Raw genomic sequence first — 27,915 nt, 5'->3', positions numbered from 1 at the left:
GCATGACATAAGTATTTGATCATCTATCAACCAGTAAGAATTTTGGCTCTCACAGACCTGTTAGTTCTTCTTTAAGAAGCCCTCCTTTTCTCCACTCATTACCTGCATTAACTACACCTGTTTGAACTTGTTACCTGTATAAAAGACACCTGTCCACACACTCAATCAACCAGACTCCAGCCTCTCCACAATGCCCAAGACCAGAGAGCTGTGTAAGGAGATCAGGGATAAAATTGTAGACCTGCACAAGGCTGGGATGGGCTACAGGACAATAGGCAAGCAGCTTGGTGAGAAGGCAACAACTGTTGGTGCAATTATTAGAAAATGGAAGAAATTCAAGACAACGGTCAATCTCCCTCGGTCTGGGGCGCCATGCAAGATCTCACCTCGTGGGGCATCAATGATCATGAGGAAGGTGAGGAATGAGCCCAGAACTACACGGCAGGACCTGGTCAATGACCTGAATAGAGCTGGGACCACAGTGTCAAAGAAAACCATCAGTAACACACTACGCCGTCAAGGATTAAAATCCTGCAGTGCACGCAAGGTGCCCTTGCTCAAGCCAACACATGTCAAGGCCCGTCTGAAGTTTGCAAATGATGATGCAAATGGATGATCCAGAGGAGGAATGGGAGAAGGTCATGTGGTCTGATGAGACAAAAATAGAACTTTTTGGTTTAAACCACTCGTCGTGTTTGGAGGAAGAAGAATGATGAGTACAACCCCAAGAACACCATCCCAACCGTGAAGCATGGCGGCGGAAACATCATTCTTTGGGGATGCTTTTCTGCAAAGGGGACAGGACGACTGCACCGTATTGAGGGAAGGATGGATGGGGCCATGTATCGTGAGATCTTGGCCAACAACCTCCTTCCCTCAGTAAGAGCATTGAAGATGGGTCGTGGCTGGGTCTTCCAGCATGACAACGACCCAAAACACACAGCCAGGGCAACTAAAGAGTGGCTCCGTAGGAAACATCTCAAGGTCCTGGAGTGGCCTAGCCAGTCTCCAGACCTGAATCCAATAGAAAATCTTTGGAGGGAGCTTAAAGTCCGTGTGGCCCAGCGACAGCCCCGAAACCTGTGGGCCAAAATCCCTGCTGCAGTGTGTGCAAACCTGGTTAAGAACTACAGGAAACGTCTGATCTCTGTAATTGCAAACAAAGGTTTCTGTACCAGATATTAAGTTCTGTTTTTCTGATGTATCAAATACTTATTTCATGCAATAAAATGGAAATTAAAGGAATGGAAATTAATTTAAGATTAAAAATCATACAATGTGATTTTCTGGATTTTTGTTTTAGATTCCATCACTCACAGTTGAAGAGTACCTATGATAGAAATTACAGACTTCTACATGCTTTGCAAGTGGGAAAACCTGAAAAATTTGCAGTGTATCAAATACTTGTTCTCCCCACTGTATGCATCATGATGTAGTTATTTCAGCATTCTTTTAACCAATTGATTGTAATTAAATCACAGCAAAATACATTTATTTTATGTTCTGTCCTATGTAGTAGCTTCAGTTATCCAGATGCAGTTCCTGCAGAAGTGAGGTGAAATTCAGTGAGTTGTATACACCTCTGAATGATGTTTCGAACCCTGACATGATGGAATTTAGATTTTCTACATATTTTTGACTTCCACATGTACAAAGCCGCAATAGAGGTTATTGTTTGGCCATGGTGAAATGATGGAAAGAAGTGCAGAAGAGAAATGTTTTTATGTCTACACCAGCACATCTCGCTCGAATAAGAGATATAAACACAAATGAAAACTCAAAAAGCAAAACTTTTCTCTTTGGTTGGTGTACACACACCTTTGAAACAGGTGAAAATAGGGAAACAGAGCTGATGGGAAGAAAAAAAGAACAGATTTACATATAAAGAAATAAAATAAAGAGGGGAACATCAATGACAGTTAGGTGGTGCTGATGATAAAAGAGAAGATCATAGACACATGTGAACCCAAAGAGTAAAAGCAAATCAACAGCAGGGAACAGAGGATGATGGAGAAGAGGAGACCAGGACGGAGGAGCTGTGAGGGAGGAGGCGAGCGGAGAGCTCTGTTTTGTCTGTCGTCTCCTCCTAATGCGACACATATGAGAGGCCTCGGAAACAATGAGTCACCCCAGAACGGGACTGTCGCCACTATCGGGCCCGAGCAGGCTCTGTGCGCAAGTTGATTATGTCGGCGCTTTTGATTTTAGCCCGTGACATGTCCTTTGTGATAGGGTGAAGTTTTTACTGTTTTCCCTGCCATCCGGACTGCAAGGCTCTGGTTCGGTGATCGCAACTGACTGATGTTTGGCAGAATGAGGCGATGGATGATTGTTGTACTTTTCTCGCAGGAAAAAACTGCGCGCACAGGTACATAAACCTCCAAAAAGCACGTGTATATATCCACAAACACTCTGATCTCCATAATCATTGGGTAAGCTGCATTGTTCTTTGGCGTCGCCGTGGTAGAGATACTCCAGCCATGACCTCATCTCATGGGATGAGAGTGTGTGTGTGGCTGAAGGTGTGGAGAGGTGGAGTGCGCTGCATTGACAGCCACTGATGTATAGATGGGCAGGTGGGAGTCGCACAAAGAGGGAGGATGCTTGTGAACCCATTGTATGGAGTTGTCTGTTCTCTCCTCCTTCAGCTGCTGCACTCTTTCATTACAAACCATTTCAAAACAAAGCCTCTCACCCTCCCTTATTGTCCCGCTCACACACACATGTACATACCAACACACACAGTCAATCCCTGTCAAGTTTTCACTCCTCTCCCCCAAACTTGGGAGTGTTTTTGTCCTTCAGTCTGGCTGACTGACTGACTGACTGACTGATTGACAGTGAACACCCTGTTTATTGCTTTTCTTTTTATTATTTTAAAACTGACACATATTGTTCCAGCACCATAAAATAATCACTTACTGTTACCCCTTGCGCGCCTTCGTGTTAGCCGCAGCACGCTGTCACTGCGGTGATTGATTGGCAGGCCTAGCTGCTTGTACAGCCGCTTATGTGGGGAGGTAAAGCAATCAAGAGCAAGTTGCAGTGCGCCGGCGGTGGCCTTTTTTTTTCCGTGGGGCCAATTAGAGGGGAGATTTCCCAACAGATTGCTGTAGCTCCGTCTGTGTCTGGGGCTGTGCTTTGGTTTGATCCCATGAAATTAGCTTGAAACAATAGGGCAGAGCCATCCAGCCCGCCTCTATCTGCAATCTGTCACTTCTCTTTGTCCCTCAACTTCTTTTTCGAATCCGCCATTTCTTTCTCTGTCTGCTGCTGGGTGTCTCTCACCTTCACTTGTCCCTTTCTGTCCTGTCTTGTCCTCTCTCTCTCTGTCGCTCTGTGTTTCTCTCTCTCTCTCTCTCTCTCTCTCTCTCTCTCTCTCTGTCTGCCAGACACACACATCCTCAACTTCTATGGATAGAGATATAATGGAGTAGGGAAAAGTATTTTCACTGAAGGTTATTGGGCCAAATCTTGCTTCAAAAAGAAAAAAAACATGATATTATGGAGTGTAAAGCCCACTTCTGTAGCAATTCATCATGCTACAAGCAATACCCTCAGAGGACTGGATGACTGGGCACATTTCAAACAATTTCCCAACTTTTGCACCATCATTTAACTTTTTCCATATTAAGCATTCTGTCACCTTTACTGTGTGGAATTTCCCTTTTCTTTCTTTTTGTTTTATTTGATGGAAAATATTCTGAAGGGGTTGCTAGGCAATAGCTCATTCAATCCACAGACAACATGCAGGTCAAGAGGCCAGATGGATGAGTGGAGTAAACAAGAAAAAGACAGCAGGGAGAGGAGGAGGTGAGGGAAGAGAGCAAGGAGAGGTTAGGAGAAAAATGCCCAGCAAGACAGAGAAGAGCACCGGGGATGAGAGAGGATGTGGAGAGGATGAAGTGAAGAGGAAAGAGGGATTTGGGTTGTGAAATGAAAGATGGGGTGGGATGAATCAGGGTGGTCCATGTGAGCGAGCATGTGAGACCTAGAAAATAAGACGGTGTAAAACAGTTTTGAGGTGTTGTCAAACTTTCTGAGAGGAAGCAGGGTGTTTTATGTACAGTTTGTACCCTACATGCAATGGAAAATCTTTGACTTTAATCCTTTAACGTCTCCCGATGATTGACTCAGTGGTAAACCGTTGAGTATAGCCCGAGACAAAATAAACAAGAATATTTTTGGCTCAAATGTTCAAAGGTTTATTTGGTTCCAGAGAAGAATCTGTTTGGTGGCATCTGCGGACAGCAACATAGTGAAAAGATTTATGACAATGACATGGCAATGATGGCAATTTGTGTCGCTTTAGAAAAGACGATCATAAATATGTTTTTAGCCTTTGTTTCAGTAAGTATTTTTCTGTAAATAATGAAGGAAAATATCCCGTAAAAGGAAATGAAATCCATCCTTTGGTGTTAAAGTTGAGCACTATGTGTTGCCTGAAACAATGGGTGTTTTTTGGGGGCTTGCGTGCTGAAAAGGTTGAGAAACACTCATCTAGATGATGGATTGGCTGGTAAACTCTTTTCCCACTGATGACTTTGTGAGTTGTTGAATTCCTCTGGTTTATTGCAGATTTCAGCAGAGATGCCAAACCTTCAAAGCTGCACTAATGACCTAGCACACACATATACGTGTATGCTGGACAGACACACACCTGTATTTACTTATGCATGTGCACACTTTCTCTTCTCACTAAGCGCACACCCACATATGTCCTCATTATATTTTCTCCACACCAATGCATGAGCTACCAAATCAGACGCACTTCCCCATCAAAGGAGTTCCGACATATAAACACATTAAACACACACACATTCTCTCCCTCCCCTCAGTTTTCCCCTTATCTTTTTTTTGTACCAGGCCTTTTATAGAAGATCAGAAAAACAGCAGATACCTGCATCCATTAGGGCTTTCCAGTCACTCAACAGCAGTATTGTGATACAGGAGAGCAGGCAATGGGACACGCTTGTCGCTCAGTGACAGCCTAAGGGAGCGCTGCGTCCATCTTGACAGATATCTCTCCTCTAATGTCCCCCAAGAGGGGCCTACCTGCCCCCCTTGGTGACTGATGCACAGAGGGAGACAAGAGGGACTTTGGGGGGATCTCACGAAAGATTGTAACATAAATTCAAGATGCTCATGTACTTTGTAAGTGTATCCTTCTGTCTTTGTGTGTGTGTGCGCAAGCACTGTGTGTATCCATGACTTGCAAGTGGAGTCACACGTTAGTCAACCTCACACTCCGTTTGGTCTCTAAGAAACATTCATGGTTAGGTTATTGTCCAATCACAAAATACTGTGGTGCTAAATAATCTGGTTGTGATGATTGCCAGGGTTTCCCGCCAAGTTTGAATAGTGAAGGAAACCCGACTTTCCCTGCTGAACATCTTAATAGCATTATTTATATTTCTAAATGTAATATTAGGCTTAGTCAGCTTCTGGAATACTGAGCTGTGTTGCTATATCACACAGCAAAGGCCACTGAGACCACACAGAAAAATGTTGGCTATTTTCTCATAACTCCAAAAAATGTCCGTAGAATCGGGTCCGGATCCGAATTAATCGATGATCGTTTAATGAACGTTAAGAATTTGGTCGATCACGTGGAATTTTAACTCGATCTGTGTATTTTTTTTATTTTATCTATGACTGCGTATCAGTACTCACTGAACTGAAACACGGCCGATCGTTCAGTTCTGCGGCCGTACGTGAATAAGCCAATGAGCTGAGAATTAAGTTGGATAAATCTACAGTTTGCAAACTGAAAGTCGCAATAACAATTATAAAACACAGAAATACAAGAGTATTCATTTGAGCAAAAATAGCTTACTGTATCAAACCTTGCTAGCATGAATTACTGAATGTAATTTTATCCAAAACTTATTTAAACACAAAACACACTTAAATATGCAAGATTACTGTAAAAACTAACCTTGTGCCTCTTCAGGGGCTAAAACATAAACATTGAACTCCTTGACGTCATCTTTACAGTTTAATCTCACTTGAGTTACTTTTACGATTGACAGGAAGTCTCTTTTCATCCTTTAAAAAAAACCCCTCCGTTATCAAAACAGGCTTTTGCATAGTACTATATATATATATATATATATATCTTTTATTTTGCGCATATATGCATGCAGTGATTAATCAATTAATTGATCGTTAACGTTATAGATAATCATTTCAGTAGAATGCTGTAAATTTAGCTAATTTTCTAACCACCATGCATATTTAATACCTTATTTTAATTTAGAAAAGTCCATCCTGCTTACTATGGTCATTTTGCTGCACCTTGGACAAAAAATGTATGAGGAAAACTATATATAGGAGTCAACAGTCTATGTGGGGGAGGAGAGAGAGGCGGTTAAAGTGGACTTCAGAGGTCCCTGCCACAAGTCAAACAGACCCCCTGATATTTCTTGTAGCAGTTTAATGACAATACAACAGGATGCAACACCAATCTGAACAAAAAGAATAGGTGAAGATTCTTTGGCCCCTTGCGCTCTAATTTGCTGGCTCACTGCAGAAAGACAACACTGACTCTTTAATATGGGGAGGGTCAAAGGTCACTGTATTGCATTTGTAAGGTCAGCGGTTGAGGTCACACTCAGCTCTGGGCCTTCCTGCTGCAGACAGCTGGGTCATGCCACCTACATAGAGTCCAATTATCCCTGCCAGCTAATAACTGCTCAGCTCGTTCCATCACACAGCACACAAAATTCCCTGTTAAACAATGAATGTCTTTCCATGTGCATGCTTGTAACTCTTTATGCAGACACACCGCCCTGTGCCGAGTCTTTCGGACACATGGAAGTCCAAGTGAACCGCAATACAAACAAACTTAACTCAGAACAATTCAAAGCCGAACAATACACTTCAGTATTGAATTTCACAGCTAACAAAGTGGTCCAAAGTAGAAGATTGCATGTAATGTTAAAGTCTTGACCATTATTTTGCTCCTTGTCTTGTCTTCAACTCTGGGTGTGCTCAGTCCTACTTTTCTTTTTCCTGTTGTCTCTGAAGTCTTACACCTTTTATGATATGTGACCCTTACTGACTACTTCCCATCTACCAAAAGCCACAGGTTAGTAGTAGTAGTTAGTATCTGTTGGAAGAATAATCTAGCTTCAACTGTAAAAATGTCCGTTCTCTCAATTTGTAAATCTTTCATTGGCAATCAGAGTGAAAAAAAATTCTCTTTGGTTTAGCAAATGGAAATTGATGTTCAGTGTCAAGTGAAAATGACCCTTACATGGATCCGTGAGCCAGCTATAAGGTGCTTATATAAAGTAACCTAACGGAGTCCAGGGTCGCTCCATTTCTCACACAGTGGTCATTGGGGTCAGGCTAATTTGACCACACCTCAATGCCAGCAGATTTTCAATTTTGCAGTGTTTTTCTTGGTTTCCTTCAGAAGCACAAGAAAGCTCAGCTCACCCTTTGCCAGAGGCATTATGTCTTCTCATGTGAAAACAGAAGAGCAAAACAGAGCTTGATGATAGATGTTATTGGACTATTCAGCAGGTGGAAAAACCTTGTAGCACTATAGATCCACTACTCTTGAGAACCCAAACTTTTCCTCCAGTTTCATAGGAAAAATAATGCAGTACCTGTTCGAAATGTGCTCCTTCACAACAGGCCAATTTTTTTGCCTTGCATCTTTCTTGCAAATTCAAACATCTTCACACTAAAATCCTTGGGCAATACTCATGCCAAAACATATAGAAGTTGCGCCCTGTAGCAATGTTAGAGTATACGCATCATTTACTGAGAACTAGCTATGTGGAACCAGACTATATTTTGTAACAAAATTGTTCACTCCAAAAGTATTATTGCTTATGCTTGAAATGTTTGAGTTTCCTACACTGTATAATCTCCAATCTCTCTTTCTGTATCTGTTCTTTACACTGCAAATAGATATGTCCTGTAGAGTTAAAGAGCTTGCACTTGACACTGCACTTCTTTGGATCCTCAGGAAAACATCCCAAAGTGTGAAGTTGATTGGGTCAACGGTTGTTGAGAAAATCAAAGAGTGGACGAACTTCTTCTATTTATGTGAGATAATGCGGTATTTAATGTTATCAATGTTAACGCCAAACTGCTAACAAACCATCAGACCCGTTTCTTATTTGGGTCATGTAAGGCTTTACATAAATTGAAAAGTGATTGGTAAATTTTAGACGGAGCAATCTATCGGATAGCTTCCCGACACAGCCTCACCAGTCGTACTGCCAAACCCACATGTAAGAAAAAAATACATAATGCAAGAGAGACAGAGAAGGCCAGAGAGAGGAGATATTTTGAGGTGTATCCTGGCTGTCTGGCTCTGGCTAATGCCCTCTTCAGTGAGGTGGAATGGCACATAAGCTCCCATTAATACAGGAATGAGTTGAATTTAGCTCCGTCTGCCTGCACGGCTGGTCTGGCCAGCCCCCCTGGCTTTCCATGAAGTGTGGGGCGCAACACTTACTGAAAAGCTCTGCGCTGCGCTCCGGCATGCCACACCCTCCTGACACCCCCAGCGCTCTCCTTTGTTCTCTAACTATAGCCGCAGCCGTGCCAAGGCCCCCCGACTTAAATATTCCACTATAAAACAAGTGATAATGAACATGAAAAGCACCCAGTGCTGGTAGTTGACTGAGCCGCTAAGCACATGCAGCCGTGTGCATACACACATACGCAATCAGCATTACATGTATGTGCACGCGCAAAGGTACATTAAAAGGTATATACACACACCCGTGCAACACAGGTGCACTCATACACACGATCGCTCAATACACACACATAAGCCCACTCCCCCTTCTGCATATACACTCTGAGTTTAGAATCAAAAAGGAAAGTGTGGAGAGAGGGGATGAGAGGTGTAGAGACCTGGGAGTGGAAAATGATTGATCCGTTTTAAGGGTCCTATAAATCCACCAGCTGATGTGGGTATAAATGGGGGCACGCATGTCTTTCCTACCTGGCAACCCATCGCAGCATCACAACAGGGATATTTATACTGTCCATCCTACTGTAGGACCTTGACAAAGCCCTCATATGTCAGGAATGGACAAGGAAATTAGCATACATGGCTTTTTTCTTTCTTTCATAGCATGGTCCAAATTCTTGCTGCTTTGTGAGTTGATATGAAGAATGTTTGTTGGTAAAAACTAATGTGCTGATTCATGAATGTTACTATTATTGTCTGTGTGTTTAAGTGTGAGTGTGGCTATTGATGAGTGGCAAGGGCTTTTACAGTAAACTGTATGTAACTGACTGTGGAGCGTCTATACCGAGGGAGGCTCCATGTAAAGGTTGCCTGTCTCTGGAGCTCCCTGGAGTGCCCAGTCAGCCAGGCACCTTTGACCAGGACTAGGCCCCCTCAGGCCTTCGCACACACAGATGCATACACACACACACACACACACACACCTCTCTGTGGGCCCCCCACTCTCCCTGGGGTGAGATGAGCCCACCAAGGCCCCTCCTGGAGCTGTTCCCCCAGCAGCCCTGGATCTCCACCTCTCTTACCAACCGCTCCACACAGACATGGCCAAAAGCCAGGGGACGCCACTGTCGGGATCAGAGGTTGAGGGTGGTGGAAGATATGTGTGTGCAAGTGTGCACGTGCCTGTATACGTGCATGTGTGAGTGCGTTTTTTGCGTGTGTGTGTGTATATGCGCAGAAGGGGGGTCTATCCCAAGACACAAGTTGCTCAGTTTTTTGGAAAGTCTCTGGCCCACCCAAGAGGAAAGAGTAGGAGGAGGAGGTGGTGGGGGGGAGGGGACCGAGGCCTTCGGGGAACAAAGCCTTATTTCAAACTTGCCGAAAACAGGGGTCTTTATGCTGTGATGCTGGGGCCCCCTCCTATGTAGGGAGATGTTATCGCAAAGATGCAATATCCACCTCAGCATAGGGCCGGGGGGGCGGCTGCATAGGCCTCCAGTGTTACACTAAGTACCCTGGGGCACTGACCTCACTAATGAAGTCTCCCTTGGCTGCTGCTACCCACTACTGTACCCTCCTTTGTCTTTCACACGGGGATCTCTCACTCTATTTGTCTGTCTGCCTTTCTGTCAGCCGGGCTGGCTGGCTGCTAACAACAGCTGTGTGTGTGACCGTTGGTCACATTTTGTCTTCTTTGATAGTTTGTTTACAGCTCATAGTTCTCTCATAGGTCTGTTTTGTCCGCACATGGTGATGTTTGTTTGCTTTGTCTGATGTCTTGATTTGATCCGCAATCCTTTTTCTTTCAGTTTGATCGTCTGTCTTCCTTTGCCATTCGTCTATCTGCACGGCTGTCTCCGTAGCTTGCTTTGAAGTGTCTCTCTGATTTACTGTCCGGCTGTCTCTCATAGTCCTTTTGACTTTGAAGCTCTCAGTTATCTAACCATCCTCTTCTCCTCGTCTTCTGCTCACTGTGACTTTTATATGTGGCCTTGAGTTGCATTTAAAGATGTTACACCAAGCTCTTCAGGGAATCCACAAGTGGGAAAAGGGAAATTTGATTTTGCAAGATGGGGATCGGGGAGAAAAGCACAATTAAAGTGGACGCCCCACATTCCTGTGTGGAGCCAGTGGCCTGGGGATAGGATTTGCTCAGTTTTCCTGACAGCTTGGAAATCCCACCACTCCATGGCTTGATCCTCGTCTCAGCTTGCATCTTCAGTCCCAACCCAAAATTTAAAGATCGAAAATGATATTCATTAAGAGGAGAGCCAGTAGAGGGTTGTGAGGAATTTGTGTGAGCTGCGAAGACGTTGAGGACTTGGAGGCTGTGAGACCTGGTGACAGCTTGATTTCACTGTAGAAGCACATTCATAATTGTGATATTTTTGTATAAGTTCTGTATTTAGGAGACACCAGGGAATCACAAGAGGGAGTGGTGCTTTTTTGTTATTTCTTTAGCCAAGTAAGCTTGTCAGTGGTAAAATCCAAACTCTACCATAACCCTATTCTGATTTAGCTGGGTCTTTTATCCCGGTGACTTTTATACAGTCATCAGATAGGATGGATCTTCCAGCCTCCTGTTGATGCTGCTAAGCTGTCACTGGTCTCTGAATCCACCCATCAGCCAAGGGGTGTGGCACCCCTTCTTTGAGGCACCGAGCAAAGAGTGCAGGTCCCTCTGCAATTTCACAATGCCCAGCCCCTAGAGAGCCAAAGTGGAAAGTTTGCTTTAGCACCCACTGGGTTTGAAGATGAAAGAGCTTTGGGATGACATGGGTCTATGGTTGGGGGACGAGGGGGAGTATTGAGCAGGGGTGGGGGGGGGGCTTATATCTCTTTATCCCGTCTGGCTTGCTGTGGCTGGGCTGGACCCACATCAGCTGTCCACTTTTCTCCGGCTGCCAGTCGCCGTGCAGTCCAAAGCTGGCCTGTCTGCTGATGGATTACCTGGGCGAACCAGTGTACCCCTTCATCCCCCTTTTTCTCTGAATATACAGCTCACCCTACCCCGGCTGAAAGCCCTCACCTGAGCACCCCTGCATGGCCCTGGGGTGCAGTTATAAAAAGATGAAGGGGTCTGGAGCTTGGGTCGGGTGGGGCAGGACTAGGGCATTGGCAGGGGTTCGTTGGGGGACTGCTGTAGTGGTGTTCATGGGGGCTAGCCAGGATTAGTTGGCGGCTGGTGGTTATTGATTCAATTTGAGATGCTTTTTTATCTGCAAGCCGCCTAAGGCCGGCGCACATGCTAGCTTCCTCCAATGGGCCCTAATCCCTGCTGGTTATAAAAGGAATATGCCTTTGGTGGCGGAGGAGATGCTCTGAATGCCTGCGCTGCAGCAGAGGAGGCATCTGTCATGTGTGTGTTTTGTTGAGCCGGCACTGGGATCAGGGGGCTCGGCATGTTGGCTGCAGGTTTTAGCCGGTGCTGAGAGCTAGAGTAGCCAATGACTCGACGTACTTTTGGTATGCACTCACAATTTGCACTGCTGGTAGTATCCATGTCTCCAGCATTAGCATGCATGCATGTTGTAGTTTAACTTGCAGCTCAGGAGAGCCTTAAGCCACATTTTTGTTTTACCTCAGCCTCACAAGAGGCATACAGCAACATTAGTAATTTGTGAAGAAAGTAAAATGTGAACTGGGACTTTGTTGATTGCATTCCGTAAAGAGTAAAAAGATATATTTCTATAAAATGTCGTACACTTGTCAATCTTACTGCTAATCTTTACAAAAGTGGGAGAATGAGTGAAAAGAAAGAAAATGAGTGACAGGCACCAGAAGAGAGTGAGGGGCAGAGACCAAAGGTTAATGAGAAGACCAACAGAGGCTGATGGATGATGAAAGAGTGATTCAGCTCTTTTTCTCCTCCCCTCCCTAACTTGTGTGTTTATTCTGAGATTGTCATTTGTCATTGGTGGAGGGCCTTTCTTTCCCTCCTGCGACAGCCAACTCCAAATCATGCGCAGACAGATGGAGGGGCCAGCAACTCAAATAGAGATGGGATCGAGGGGGTGGTGGTGGGGGGGGGGGGGGGGGGGAACCAAGGCCAGCATCCCACGTTTGATGTCTCTCCCCTGGGCCTCATCCGCTCTGTCACCCCCCTGGATGGTGCTGACAGATGGAACCTCGAGACACGAACCCACCGGGGACAGTGACACAGAAGTATGAAACAGAAGGAGGGATGAGTGTGAAAGATGAATGGCTTGATGAATGGAAGTTGCTGTATGAAACAATGTGAAAGGCAACAGCATCTCACGATTTCAGCCTTTCATCGTGCACGATGCACAACTCCAATTTCATGTCAGCATTGTGTTAATCAATAACACATTTTCACTTATAGAAGTAGCCGCCAAGAAGTATGTCACAGAGCTCCAGTGACACGGTCATCAGGTATCACAGTGTTATTGGTGCTCTTCAGGCCATGCATTCATAATGATGCACTTAAATGAGGTCAAAGACGATAGTGAATAACTAATACAACTGTGTTAGTAGTGTAGTAGCTCCAGTAGTTGAAACAGTGGTACTGGCATGTTGCTACAGTGTTAGATGTTCCTGTTGTGTGGAGCTGATAGTTCTACAGGTAACCACTAGAGGCTGACAAACAGCTGTGACCAGCCGCAGCTTACAACAACTACTGTCTACTGTCTTGCAATGACACACAAATTAAAAGCAAACAATCAAAAGTAATGCACACATTACAATTCAGCGGCCACTTTCATGCAAGCAACCCACTCGCCAGCTTTAAACAGGAGGCCGGACTAAGATTCTTATTTATTTCCACTCTGCAACAATTTCAGGCTTGACTGGCAGTCTGGTTGTCTGACTTCTATTCTCAGTGTGAGATTTGTTGAAAGGCTTTACTTATTTGTTAGCAGGACAAGATATATTTCCAGTGTGTAGCTGCATTGCTCTATAACCTTGAAAGTGTGTTGTTAAAGTCAGGATCTGAAACATTTTACTACTCCACTCAACACAATTAACAGGATTTCCTGGATACGTAAAAAAGGGGATGATGTATCATCAAATCAACCTACTTATTCTCGGTAGCTGTCGGAAGAACTTTCAGTTTTCTCTTTCCATTCATGTCTGTGCCGCCAAAGAAGTGCCAGCATCATGCCGGTATGAATGGATAATTGTTGTTGTGTCTACCTCTTGCCCAATATGGAATCTGAGAAGCTGGATGCAGTGCAGGGGACAGTGGCAGTGCCAACCATCTGGGGCTTTCACCTGCCACGCTGCCTATGGGCCAAGCAGGAGACCTGGATGTTATGGGGGCCTGAGGTTCTGGTGTCAGCTGCCTGGAACAATTCAGCTCTTCTCATTTCCAGCTACCTAGGTGCAGGAAACTTGCTTTTTGTTTCCTTCATGGATTACATGTCAAGACCAGAAATTCACAATTTGTTAGGGCTGACATATGTTGCAGGGCCTACTAGAATCATCATACTGGTGTGATGGTGTGAATTTATAAATCATTTTAGAGATTTCAAAATATACAGACATATATCCTACATGGCAATATAGCCTAAAAATATCGCAATATAATTTATAGTCCATATGGCCCAGTTCGCTATCAGCTTTCTCTTAAAGTCTTTCATTAGCCTGCTTCTTTAATATTATGTCTTTTGGATAGTCCTTTTATAAAAAAACATGTGATGTGATTTTATTCTGTCAATAAATTTTGGGCAAGTAATTAGGTACAACTGAAGATGCATCTCAAGAGAAACTCCCGAACAGCTTGCTCAACTGGCCAAGATATGGGCCTGAGATTTTATAGTCTGGAAGTATATTTCCGTCGTATTTGGCTTCCAAGCTATTCTAAAGACAGAAGTAGATAAGCTTCCATCTTTATTCACATCTGTTTTGCTTTCCTGTCCATGCTGAAGTGCACATATTTGGCCATCATCACTGTCAAGAGATTATAAAACTGTAAGGGCTGACATTTTTTGCAATGCTGCCATGAAGAGATAGTACAATCCATCACTAGAACACAGTACATACTGTACAGTTTTGTCAATTTTGATGATTTTTTGTAGGCTGTATCTTACAGTAAGAGATAGATTTTGCCCCTCTTGAAATCGGGAAGCCTGGCAGCTGTGTTCATGTTGGGGCCAAGGGGCAGGTCAAGTTTAGCTCCCCTGGCCTTTGCAGTTTGGAGCTCATTTAGCCCCCCCCCCATGTATTATGTACTGTATTTGTCTGGCCTTTCTGATTGCTGCTGCAAGCCTCGTGGAATGGAGACCACTTATGCACAGTTGTCATTGCAGTCTCATTCCAGAAGCTGCAGTGGGGACATGTAGATTTACTGTCCTATCACAAAATATGAACATGTGTTTTTTGCAGTAGTTGCCGAAGTTTGTTTTTCTACCATACAGGATAAAGTCTCTCTCTCTTTCCATTGTATCAGGACTGTTTAAACCAGGACTAGTCATAGTCAGCTTGACTCTTGTCAGGCCCATAAACATTCCTTGTTTTAGAAGTCATGGACTGGAAAGTGCTTGCATCCCATATAAAGGGAAAAAACTCCCAGCTATTATAGTTCTTCTTGCAGTTCTTCATGCACTCTAAACCTTAATATGAGAGAAGTTACATACACTTAAACATGAGCAGTGATGTATATTAAATTAATTTCACTTCACAAGAGGTGATGGTTGTGATGGTATGTATGAAAAAAAGACACAGAAAGAAGTATTTATTCAACTCCTCTTTACCTCAACCTTTACGCATGTACCCCACTCACTCACCCAGGCAGTATGCAGTAAATAGTACTCTAGTGATGATGCAAGAGCAGGCGTGGATGCCCCTTTCCCTCCTCCCCTCTTTTCCCCACCCTTTCCTCGCCTCACTCTTTCCTCTCAAGAACCCCCCACCCCACCTTAAACCCCTCCTCCTGAACTGACATGGCACCCACCAGGCCGGGGACCAGGCTGGGGATTCTGAGGTGGCGCCCAGACTCGGATTATTTACAAGAGCTGTAGCACTGCAGAGACTGTGGTATTTCTTCTTTCAAATGCCTGGGATGGAAAGGCATGTTATGGGGAAGACAGAATCTTCTTCCTCCTCCTTCTTTCTGTTTTTCTCTCAGTCTGTTTTTTGCAGAGTAGCAAGACTTGTCACACTGACACAGTCTGAGTCACCCGTGCAGTCTCACATGCTCGTAATCATGGAAAACACTTTGTATTTAGACACACAACTGCAACTAAACAGTTTCTGTTTTTGGATTAAGAAAGAGCATGCTCTCAAGTTTGGTGAAGCAAGATTTTGCGCTCTTTGGAATAAGATGCATTCCTCCTTCCCCTGAAACATACCATTGTAGTCCACTCATAGCTCCCCTTAAAATCTGTCTAAAGCTCCTGGTATCACTTCTCTAGCCTTTTGTGACAAAGCAAAATGTTCTCCAGACTCTGTGACTGCTATGAGGCAAGACACCTGAGCCAGCCTGCACAAATGCTTCTGCAGGAGATGGAGAGTGTAGTATGGTAGTGGGGTGCAGATAGGGGAAATTGCATGGATGCGATCCTGCATTGATGCCATGTTCCACATGCCCAGAATAGCCAGCCGTTCACGGATATCTCAGTACGCACAAACACTGTAAATTAGAGGCCTGCAGGTGGCAAAAAGGGTCATGAAGGGAATGGCTTGGGGGACACCAGGGCTGGGAGGGAGAGGGTTGATGGGATTTGAGGCTAACGGCGGGGTGGGGGGGTGGGGGCTGTTTCTAGGGAGTGTGAGGCAGTGTGGAGTCAGCAGGGGTCAGGTTTGCTGTCTTGGGTATCAGCATCCGGACACTGACGCCAAAACAGCACAAACTGGAGAAACGATTAGACGAAAGGGAGAGGGGGAGTGATGGAGAGACCTCCAGTGTGGGTCACGCTGTTTCACGGCTACTGTAGCCCCCTGGAGAGATGAAGAGATGGCAAAAAGGGAACGGAAGGGGGGCTGGAGAATGAGACAGCAAAGGGGAAGGAGAAAGCCTTGGCGTCAGTCGGGGGGTTGGGGAGGGGTATGTTATGACATGGAAATCCCAGCCTGTTGGTCATGCTGGCCTGTGTGGGGCTTTGAGCAGCAGATAGGTGTCATAGTCCAGCCTGACTGCCTCCTACCTGGTGCTGTTTGGAGCCAGGATACAAGGAATGAACCTGTCACTGACTCCTGCTTGTAAACAAACCAAATACCGTGGGAAAGATGAGGTGTGAAGCAGAGGATGCTGCTCTCTCTCTCTCTCTCTCTCTCTCTCTCTCTCTCTCTCTCTCTCTCTCTCTCTCTCTCTCTCTCTCTCTCTCTCTCTCTCCCTCTTGCTCTCGCTCATCAACCCCCGACTTTTTCCTCTTGTGTCAGCGAGAAATCAAATACCACCCCCTTCCTTCACTGATGTCCTGAACTCGTGAACTTTCTGCAAAGCATGTGTCGTTTTATTTGTTTGCCACGTGAACTATTGAGGTGAGCCAAAAGCTGGAGCTTCATGCCTGAGAGAGACCCTCAGAACGACTCTTTAATTCGAGAGCTCATTAACCACACGAAAAGATCCAATTCCTGCCTGCCACTCCTAATGATACATGTAATGGATATTAATAACTAATATGGTTTCTTTCGTTCCAACATTTCACTGTGTGCCCACAGTTTTGAATGTTTTCTTCCCTGTTGGGGATAAATATAGATGTCTGTCCTCGGTTCAGCATGTTTGAGTTTTAGAGTTCCAGCTAGTTTACTCTTTTAATAATAAACCAATGGACCAGAATAGGCAATATTGCAGGTCTCTATGGCAACCACAGCCTTTGCATACGAGAGACAGAGAACATGGCCATCAGCAGCAAGGCACACGTTTTTTTAACCTTGACATTTTTGGAGCGATAACATTACACGTTAGTCCAAGACTTCCTATCACCAACCCAGCCACGAAACCCACTCTCAATGTTCTTTCCAGTTTTGGATACATGTCTTTTTTACCCCTCCTCCTCCTCCTCATCCTCCTCCCCCAGACCGGTCCCACAAACACAGCCTGTCATTTTTAATAAATGCTTGAAACTAAGCACTGGTTTTTGTCCTGGTAGATCTAGAAATGACTAAGCAATGGCTGGTTGCAAAGACTCTCTGGAGAGGCCCTAGGGTGAGGGAATGGAGCTGGAAGGAGGAGCTGGCCCCCGAGACGCCTGCAAGCCGTCGGGATACACACTGGCCCGGCCACAAAAATGAGCCTCTGGCCAGTGTTGGCCGCCCCTCTGGCTTTACACAAATACACTCTCACTGACACACGCACACACCAGTGGAAAAGTGTGCCTGGAGGTGGCTGAGGAGCATGTAGAGAGGAAGAAAGATGATGGGAGAATTTGGGAATCGAGGGTAGAAGCGGAGGGTTGGGGTGCAGTAAATTCATTCATATCACACACACACACACACACACACACACACACCCCACACTCCCTGTACGAGCAAGCCAAACCTCACTGGGTGAATCAGTGTTCCTCGTAAACAAGCCGCAAGCACACAATGGCGCCTCCAACTCTAGAGAGTCAGAGAAAAAAGGAATGAGAAATGAAAAGAAGAAAAGAGTGACAGGAAGAAGGCATGCCAATCTTCAGACTGACATGATGGTGAGGGAACACAGAGAAACTACGATAAAAGGAACAGAGAAGAAGTAAAGAGGCTGCAAGAAGAAGCTCGCAGAAGGAATGTAATTGATGCTGACCGCCATCTATCAGTTATGGTTGTGAATATCATGTCAGTGCCATTTTTAAATTTAATGTCCAAGTATTTTGAGGCTTTACAATACACTGCAATTGTATTGAATTGGCTTTGGTCTGCAGGAGCCCACCTATTCTCATGAGAGTCTAATTAAGCAACATAAACATCCGCTTATATTGTACAGAGTGTATGTACAGAGTGATTGTTTAGTGAATTGCAACCTATAATGTATATCATGAGCCAAGCCGCAATCAAACCCTTGGTGGCTCGCATACACGTTTCTTACCGTTGTATTTTAGTCCTCAAGCTCTACCATGATTGCACACAAAAGCAACAGGACCCTCTTAGGACTAATGTATTCAGATTACAGGCAATTATGGCTTATTACCATTTTGTGGGGGAAGCGAGGCTCATTTGCAGTATTTGTTCAGTGAATGTCTAATAGCGGGGAAGGGGAGGGAGCGTCTGCTTCCTGCTGTGCGAGCTGTGATGCTGCAGGAGAACTGTAGCGTAGCGCAAATATTAACGACTCATTTCCCCCTCACCTGGAAGACGAAAGTGGAGCTAATCCAGATACATCAGTGCTAATCGCCCAAATAAATCACTTGTGAGCTCGCTTTTCGGCTTGTTGTCTTATAGAGGAACAGATATAGAAAATCAAGCCATGGTCTGGTTCTCATGAAAGGAGCATAATTCACGTGTTTGAACTTCTTTTAAACTATCTCTTTGTAGCTACAGAGTATTTACTCTGAAGTTTCTTATTGCACTCAACAAACTCAGCATGTCAACAAACACCATCAACTTTTGTGTCACATTCTTTTGGCACAACTTGCATGCTGTGTTTCTTCGCTTCAATTGTACACATATGCTCAGATAGACCATCATAGCATCATAGCGCTGTGTAGTGCTGAGTGTTGGGGTTAAGTGAGGTCACTATTTCGATTTTCAGCTGATGTGGCTGTGTGCTATTGACACAAGAAATGTTGTCATCTTATATATTAAAATTTGTGGAATCATTACGCCAATCAAACTGTTGAATCATCAAATGTTAAATTTCTGGCCACAGGGACCAACCTTACTGCTTGCCCAGCTTAGCATAAGCAGGCCAAAATCAATGTCACTCTTGTCCAATTTACTGAAAAACAAAAACAGCCAAAGTGTGAGTGTTAAGTGGTTTTTGGAAAGTAAGAGACAGATTTCTTCCACTGACAAGAACCTGTTAATATTAAAGGAAAGGTTCAAATTTATTTAAGTAGGTTTGTGTGACTTATCCATAGTCAGTGTATTAACGGCATTGGCATTCCTACAGTTTGGAGAAGCAGGCTGGAGTCCCCGCACTGAAGCTAAGTAATATATTGCTGTGGACAGGAGCTGCAAAAATGTAAATGGTTCAAAATTTATTTTAGCCACTTAATTAAAGGCCTCACTTATCTATTTATTTTTATGCCAGTTTTAAGTCTACATTAGAAATTTGGATATTTTCACCCCTTTACCTTGCTGTCAGACAGCCCTGTTTAAGTTTACATGGGTCGGCACTGAAGCTGTGCTATGCTCTTGCCAGGGCAACCAAACTCCATTGATTAAACAATAATTTTACCTTCCAGAACACAAATTTACTAGTTTAGCACTCCCTTGATCATTTAGTTTGTTAGTGCAAATGTCTAACTTTGTTTTTTTAAAGGGCTAAGTCATCAAAGTCACCCGATTAATACAACAAATCAAACAATCGAGGCAGTGGTAGACAAACAACTAGCATATTCTGCAAGGTAAAATTTCTGTTTTTGTTAATGGAGTTTGGTGGCTTTGATGAGAGCATGGGATGGCTTCATTTTCACCCATTTAAACTTAAACAGGGCTGTCTGATGGCAAGTTAAAGTGGTCAAAATGGTCAAAATCTAACATACACTTAAACTGAAGCTAATATTTCTTATGTCCTAAAAATGTTTACGTGGCTAAAATATGTTTTGCTGCTGCCCACATCCACATCAGTACAATATTAGCTTCATGTCGGTACTCCTGCCTGCTTCTCCAAATGCGGTCATGTGACTTCCATTTATTGTCAAACTATCCCTTTAAGAAGCTTTATCAAGAGTAAACTTTCCCTTTTACCTTCACGTCAGTGCTGCTAAGTTGCCTAACAGATGCACCAAGAAACTGCCAAATGACACTGTTACTGTCTAATACACCATGCTGTCAAACTCAGCATCTTTCCAGTGAAACCTTTAGTCGCACCAAATTTGAAGCATGAAAGGGTTGCTGTGTAGCGCAGTTCCCTTCCCTGGACTCTCCATTTTTTGTTGCCGTGTGATGGGAGTCTGTGGTGGCATATTTAGGTGTACGGTTTGGGACAGGAAGAGGGGAAGCGCTGAGGTTATTTGATTGCTTCATTATGGTCATATATATGGCCATATATTTATGTATACTTTGTTATGTATGTCATTACATGTACACCAGTGAGTGTTTGTTTGTTTGTGTGCATGTGCTTGTGTGTGTGCGTGTGTGTGACTGAGTAAAGAGGGCTCAGTGTTTGGACCACCCTGTGAGCTGGGCTGAGTGACAGCATGGGCCTCAAGACTCATGCAGTACACACACACACACACACACACACACACACACACACACACACACACACACACACTCAAGAACATACAGTATTCAAACACACACGTCAGCGAGCTCATTTTTCAACATGTTTTCTACTCTATTAATGTCTCATGACCAAATACATATCATGCTCCAAAACAAACACGCCGTATTAAAATGAAATAAATCACTTTGGGATCAGGAAAGAACACACACTCTCTGCACTGTACCACCCAGTAGTATCACAGCAAATGTACCTGCTGTTTTAACCCTACCCCTATACTCCATATTCCTCAACACCTGATTTGAAAAGACAGCCCAAACATTATTAAGGTTCTTTAGAAATAATATTTTCTCTTTCTATGTGAATTTAGGGAATAAAGTAAATGTGGTGATGACATAAAGCTAAATTGAAATGAATTGTTACTTATTTTCAGACCGTTTTGACTGTAATTTCCCATTAGTCACCGTTTTTACTCTTTATTACGGCCTTTCCATGTAATGAATAGAGGCACGAGTCCAGTTATCCACCACAATGAAGTGCTAGCCTGGCTAACAGTGTGTATTTAGGCCCCTTGTCAGAAACTCAAAACAGGTCCTGTGATGTGATGATGTCATTCATATCAAAGGCTTATTTTTCTTCTTAACATTTCTTATTAGTCTTTGGTTGAGTGTCTGTGTCCTGACCCCCTGCTATCATGTAGAGCGTGCACACACTCATTCACACGTGGTTTTGCTCATGAGGACATTATATAGACCAGAATTTATTTCTTGGAAGCCAATACAAGTGCAAAGCAGGACAACAAAATAGCCATATTTAAAAAGAAAACAAATGAATCCTGGGAAGGACTTGTAAATATGTTTTTTACCCCAGAGGTTTGTTTGTTTGTCATCAGGAAAACAGAAAAACTACTGGAAGGGTGTCACATTCACATTGCAAGATAAGGCATTTGTGCTCGATTTATTTGTTGTTGGAAAAACTGGAAAGCTATGTTTCTGATCAGAAGAATTCAAATGATCGCACCTTATCTGCTTAGTCTGCAGAAAATACTCTGAACAGGGTGTGTGTCAGGGTGTGTCACTGTGCGTGTGTCACTGTGTGTGTGTGTGTGTGTGTGTGTGTGTGTGTTAGCCTAGTAGTTTACCTTCCTATCTAAATCTCATCAGTTTTTTGTCCATCTGAGCCAAGACTAATGGTGAAAATGTCCTCTTTGCAACTGCACTGACCCTCAAACCTGCAACATATTCAACAGTAGCACATGTTTGCATGACATGGCTGCCATATGCCTTTTAGGTTCCTCTGTAGTTTCATATTGAGCAGGACAAAAACCTGGGATCCTGCTTAACCGTTCCCCTTACGTTAAAAGTGCAAAATATTACATTTCCCACAAACCTTGATAAATTTACTCAATGTTCCCGTACATGCCCAGAGGAAGCTGAGCATTTAGAGAAAGCTAGATCCCGAGTAGATTCCTGCAAAACCTTTCTTGCAGTCAGGTGGTCACCTCAGGACACTATTCTGGCCATTGCCTCAAACCCTGGATGTCTTCATAGAAACGAAAGGTTGGAAACTTTGAGACACTTTTTGGAATTGTTAAAAGTCTCTGGATACATGACCATGACCATGACATCATTGAAGAATCACTAGCTGTCAGACAAAGACCTTGGAAGTCCTAAAAACAAAAAAAAACAATCGATTATCTCGTAGAGAAAGAATATTATTTCCAAATTTTACCTGAGAGTTCCATCTGCTGTCGTAATTGCCAAATTCCATTACATTTAATAGCTATAAATTACATGGTTCACTGTGGTTCAGGTGAACCAGTGTGATAAATCCTTCTGTTTGACCTCTTAACCTCTCTTCTGTGACGTCTTATGTTGTCAGATGATAACTGCACTGATACTGATACTGAGTCTCGATGTTTAATAATATTACTGCACAGCGGAAGTCCTAAAAATAAGACTGCTGAGAGGCAACTGATAAACCAGGCGTCTCAAATGAGGAGCCAGCGTTGGTATATGAGAAGCCGATGGGAGCGTTCTCTTATTAGTCTCTAACTCATACAGTAGATCGTTGCTATGCGGCTGTCCCTCTGAATCAGCCAACTCATAAAACACAAGACAGTAATGCAAAATAAAAAAGCACCCCGGTTTGAGAATCATTGTCATAATTCATATTTTGGGCACCCGAAGGCCTTTACACACAGAGGCCATGATAATTAATCAACCTGAAAATGCAAAAACCTTGCCTGCGAATGTTTTGAAACTATTCATACCAGCAGCAATTTATGCAACTTATAATTATGCAATACTGTAGCCTAAGCCAATAGTTCTCGGGACCTCAATGACAAAAACAACTGTTATAAGAATGCATAGATGTCTAAATGAATCACATGAAAAAAAACGGCATGCACAGTATATATCCGTACCAATAAATCACTGGCCTGTAGTGGGAAATGTATATCCATTCATTCATTATCCTTAACCGATTATCCGCACTCGGGTTGCGGAGGGCTGGAGCCGATTCCAGCGAGAGGCAGGGTACACCCTGGACAGGTCTCCAGACTATCACAGGGCTGACACATAGAGACAGACAATCATGCGCTCATTCACTCCTACGAAAAATTTACAGTCACCAATTAAACCTAAGTGCATGTTTTTGGACTGTGGGAAGAAGCCAGAGTACCCGGTGAGAACCCATGCTGGCATGTGCTAACCACTACAAATGTAAATTGTTATTATTATTATTATTATTATTATTATTATTATTATGTAATAATGAAATTATTAGGATAAATTCTCGGCCGATAATACAAAGCCAAGTTGTTTTCATTAATGTAACAAGCCATGCATCTATACACTCCTGTACAGTAGGTGGCAGTATTGAGTATTTAATACATTGTCATGTCGTCTTTGTTGCATTAACAAAAATGTCAGTTAGATTTGGTTACCTCAGAGCTATACAATATTAAATCCTCCTTTCTTACCCTCTGGAATGCATCAACTACAGGTTATGAATGTCTTTATAAACTACATAAATGTGAAATTATTGGTTATCTTATTGGTATCAGCCATGCAAAGCAGTTGATTGTCACTTGTCGGCTATCGGTTTAAAAAAATACTGTGCATCCTTGTTTTTAAAAATGACCCTGGTGTGGGTAAAGGTCTTTAAGCTGGGCTACAAATATTCTGTTACACCTGCACCTTAGAAAAAAGTTAAGCCAAATGCACTGCTACAGTTTTATTTACATAAATATTGCTGTCCTTTTCATCAATTCACGTAATCCCCAGTAATTAAACAGAGAACTGAATGCTTACTACAGTAATTTGATAGATGTATGACTTAATCTGAAAAGAGCTTTTCAGAGTGCGGTGGAGCGGGCAGCTGTTTGCAGTAGCAGAAAGAGAAGGGAGGAGAGACATGGGCTCGCTGGTTGGCTTGCGGACTGACTGGGGTACATCAAAGAGGATGAAGCCAGCTCTGAGCCGAGCTCTCTCCAATGATTAAAAGCAGGGGCCACGCTAACGTCTGGATGGGCCATTTAAAACTAATGAGGGAAAATAAATAGAGCCATGGCTATTGGCATGTGTAGGTGGAGTGAAAATGTGTGTGTTTCCATCTTTGTCTGTGTGCATGTCAGTCTATGTTTGAGCGACAAACAACATGTGTGTGCAAGATACTGGTGATTTAGCAGCATGTTGAACACATGAGAGCATAATGAATGTAGACGTCATCAAGCATCAAACCTTCAATTCAAATTCTCTGCCTCACGGTGTCATGACTTTATGAATTATGTGCATCGTCGTGTGACGCACAGGAATATATCCACCCAGATCATCCATATTTTAACAGGCAAGGTCAGCCTCCCTACTGATGTGTCACTGGCTGTAGATATTGTTGTCATCATATTTTACATCAAAGTTGACTCATCCTGTGTTGCTGTAGGTAACTGTTTATAGTGCTGCGTGTGGTACGCTCTGAAGGATGTAGGCAGGAGGCATTTGATTTTATGAATGAGTCATGGTACTCTGGATCGTTTGTCCTCTCCACATGCTGTTGTCACACACAAATGGGAACATAAGCACCGAGTGCGTCGGAAGACAAGAAAGTGGAAGTGAAGTGGTGACACGTTCACATTAATTAACAATGAATCTGTGGGGGGGACAACAAAGCAATGTGTTCTGATTCATCAGAGGAGAAGGTCTTCTCTAAGTCAGTTTTTACGTCACGAGTGACATCAATACTAGATGCAGTATGGGTATATATTAGTCATAATTGCTATATTTATTTCTCGGAAATGTATTTGAACTATGTAAAACAAAGGAACGTCTTACTTTCCCATAATTCTTTAACCCTCTGATACACACAGAGCCATTTTTTTTTTCTTTTATTAATCGGCTTGGCAGCACATAGAAGTGGAATACTTGATCTGAAAGTTTATTATGATGAAAGTATATGAAGGCCATTCCATTGCTCATAAGTTTTGGTAGTCATTTTTGGGTTGATACCATTTGTTACACAGATATGGTAACAAATGATAACAACAATTACTGATGAAATTGGTCAAAAATCCCTCCAAAATATTACATAAGACACGGAAAACCTTGAGGAATACCATGGAAAAGTTCATGCTGTGATTTAACGTTTATGAGATTTCAGCACTTTCGGCATTTCAGTGAGAATTAATTTTGATGACTGGATGATGAGCACTTCTGTTTGGGAAACTGTTTAGAAACCTCCTTACTGTCAATATACCTGGGAAAGCCGTACATCCTCTGAATGCCCAGATCTCTAGTTGGTGGTTGTGATTGTCCTAGAGGTCACAACAGGTCTTTTTACACAATGAGAATGGTCTCACTACAGGCTACTATCATCACACATGGATAAAATTAGGATCAATGGATTCCCAGGAATCTCAACATTCTAGATATATCCAATGTTTCTAAGATACAATGTATTCTAAGACCATTTCGGGATCCCAGTATATGCAGAAACATTCAATTACATTCAAGAGTAGATGGAAATAACATATTTATCCTGCATGCAAAAAGGCTTTTTTTTGCCCATAGCTGCATGGGATTAGCATAATGTGGGCATGTACGTATGTAAAGAGGAGACTTGTTGGTTCCCATAGAACCCATTTTTATTCAGATATATCAAGGTCATAAGTTAAGGGACCCATTGAAAATGGCAAATCATAGTTTTTCATAGCGCCCCCTTACAGGGATAACCAATCTATTAATTTCTTTCGTGCTTCTGTTTCTTATACTACTATAGTTTTCACTCTATTCTCCAATAATTTATTATTTTCTCTTATTTTCCAATTTGCAGTCCTCTCTTTTCTTTGTCTTTCTTTCCCCTTGTTGTCATCATCATTTCCACGTTCAAAGTGCAGCGTACGCAAAGGCACAGACTGCACAGCTCCTACAACAAGCCATCATTTACTTTGTTGATAATCCAAGCGCTTGGCTGGTTGATAGTATGAAAAGCCAACCCATCTTAACGGATTCCAGGCCCCTTTCACAATGTCAGTGTCAGAGTTGAGTTATTTCTCAATCCACCGCTCTTCCAAGATCTAATGGGCAATTATCTGTGGAGGAGAAGTTAATGGGTGTCCCATTTCACAAAGTCCCCAGTTATTTATGTCAATGAGCGCCATTGTGTGGAAACGTGGCAGACCCGTGCTAACCGCTCGACTTGTTTAGATTTTCTCTATGGAATCCCACACCCATTGTAAGCCAGCGCTAACCACAAGACCAATGTGTGTGTGTGTGTGTGTGTGTGTGTGTGTGTGTCTGTATGTCAATGTGTGTTTTATACATGTGTTAAGTCCAGTCTAAGATGTAGAATACCAGTGTGTAAGTGTGTATAGGCCTATGTAACGTACATAAATGCAGATACGTGATGAAAGTATATAGTGACCACCCCAATACACACAAACCCATATAAACAGACATCCCGCCTCCCACATACACCACACACACACTCACCACAGACACTTACACAAGCAGTGCCGTAGACCTACCATCACATACTCAGACAGCCCCCTACACACGCACATAGCTGGAGACCCACAACCACATATGCAGGCATCCCCCCATACACACACACACACACACACACAACCAGAGACCCACCACCAACATCATCACCCACAGGCTCAGGCTTGGTGACATCATGGCTTGGATGACAGCACGTCTTCCAGCCCCATTAGTCTGATTGTAGGTGGCTCCGCCGCAGTGATTTATGGGTAAATATCCATAGTCTCTCTCTGCTGTGTTGATTTATAAGCCATGTTTTGGTCCCTTTGGTCCCCAGACCACAAGACTTGGGAGGGGGAATCCTGTACAAATAATGACATTGTAAAAGTGGAGACAGTGAGACAGAGCGAGAGAAGACCCACCCTGTCACTCTCTCATCACCCAGCGCTGTTTACATGTTATGATTGGTCAGTGAAATCAGGAAGTACAGCAGTAACTTTCTCTTTCAGTCATCTTGTAGTTTTCTGTCTTTGAATACACCTGCTCACTAGTAAATGCGCCTAGCTAGCTGTCTCCCTTTGTATCCGTCTTCCCAGTCTTTCTGTCCATTTGTTTTCCTATTGATGTCATATATGTGCTTGTCAGCCCTCCTTTGTCATGTGTTTTCTTTCCCTCTTTTTTTCCTTGCCTCAGAAGTGTCTGAGTTTTTAAGAGCCCTATTAATTCTGTCTAACACCACAGTGGAAAAGGGATTAGCACAAGAAAGAAAGAAGGAAAGAAAAACACAGTTCAGTGTGACTTCCACATCATCCTTGCATTCGTTTTTGTTGTATATTTACAGAGCATATTACTGTTTTTGTGTAGATTTTTGCCGAACACTGACTATATATATATTTTATTATTATTATTTCAAACTTATTGAAAAAGTTGGGTATGATTATACCAAAAAACATCTGTACATAATTAAAATCTATTTTCCTTTTACCATCAATTCCTTCTTTCTTCCACCTATTTTTTTACTATTTCCATTATTTTCCTTTTCTTTATATCTCTCCCTCTTTTTCTCCTTCTCACCCTTTACTTTTCTCTCTGCCAACCTAGATGCACAGGAGGCCCCCAGTTGACTGCTATTAGCTGCTGTTAATAATTGGTTTGTGCTTTGTTACCACATTATGCATAAAGTTACCCTCAGTCCAAACAAATCTATCCAATCAAATGGATTACGCAGT

General features: G+C 43.1%; 1 protein-coding gene across 1 annotated transcript in view; it reads left to right on the top strand.

Moving 5' to 3' along the window:
- Positions 1-27,915, top strand: part of LOC131959429 (ankyrin-repeat and fibronectin type III domain-containing 1) — a 149,783-nt gene that overhangs the window by 62,585 nt on the left and 59,283 nt on the right. The window lies entirely within an intron of this gene.

This window comes from Centropristis striata, chromosome 21 (assembly GCF_030273125.1).
Source record: "Centropristis striata isolate RG_2023a ecotype Rhode Island chromosome 21, C.striata_1.0, whole genome shotgun sequence".
NCBI lineage: Eukaryota > Metazoa > Chordata > Actinopteri > Perciformes > Serranidae > Centropristis > Centropristis striata.
The sequence above is the reverse complement of the archived record's forward strand: the minus strand, read 5'-3'. Positions and strand labels throughout refer to the sequence as shown.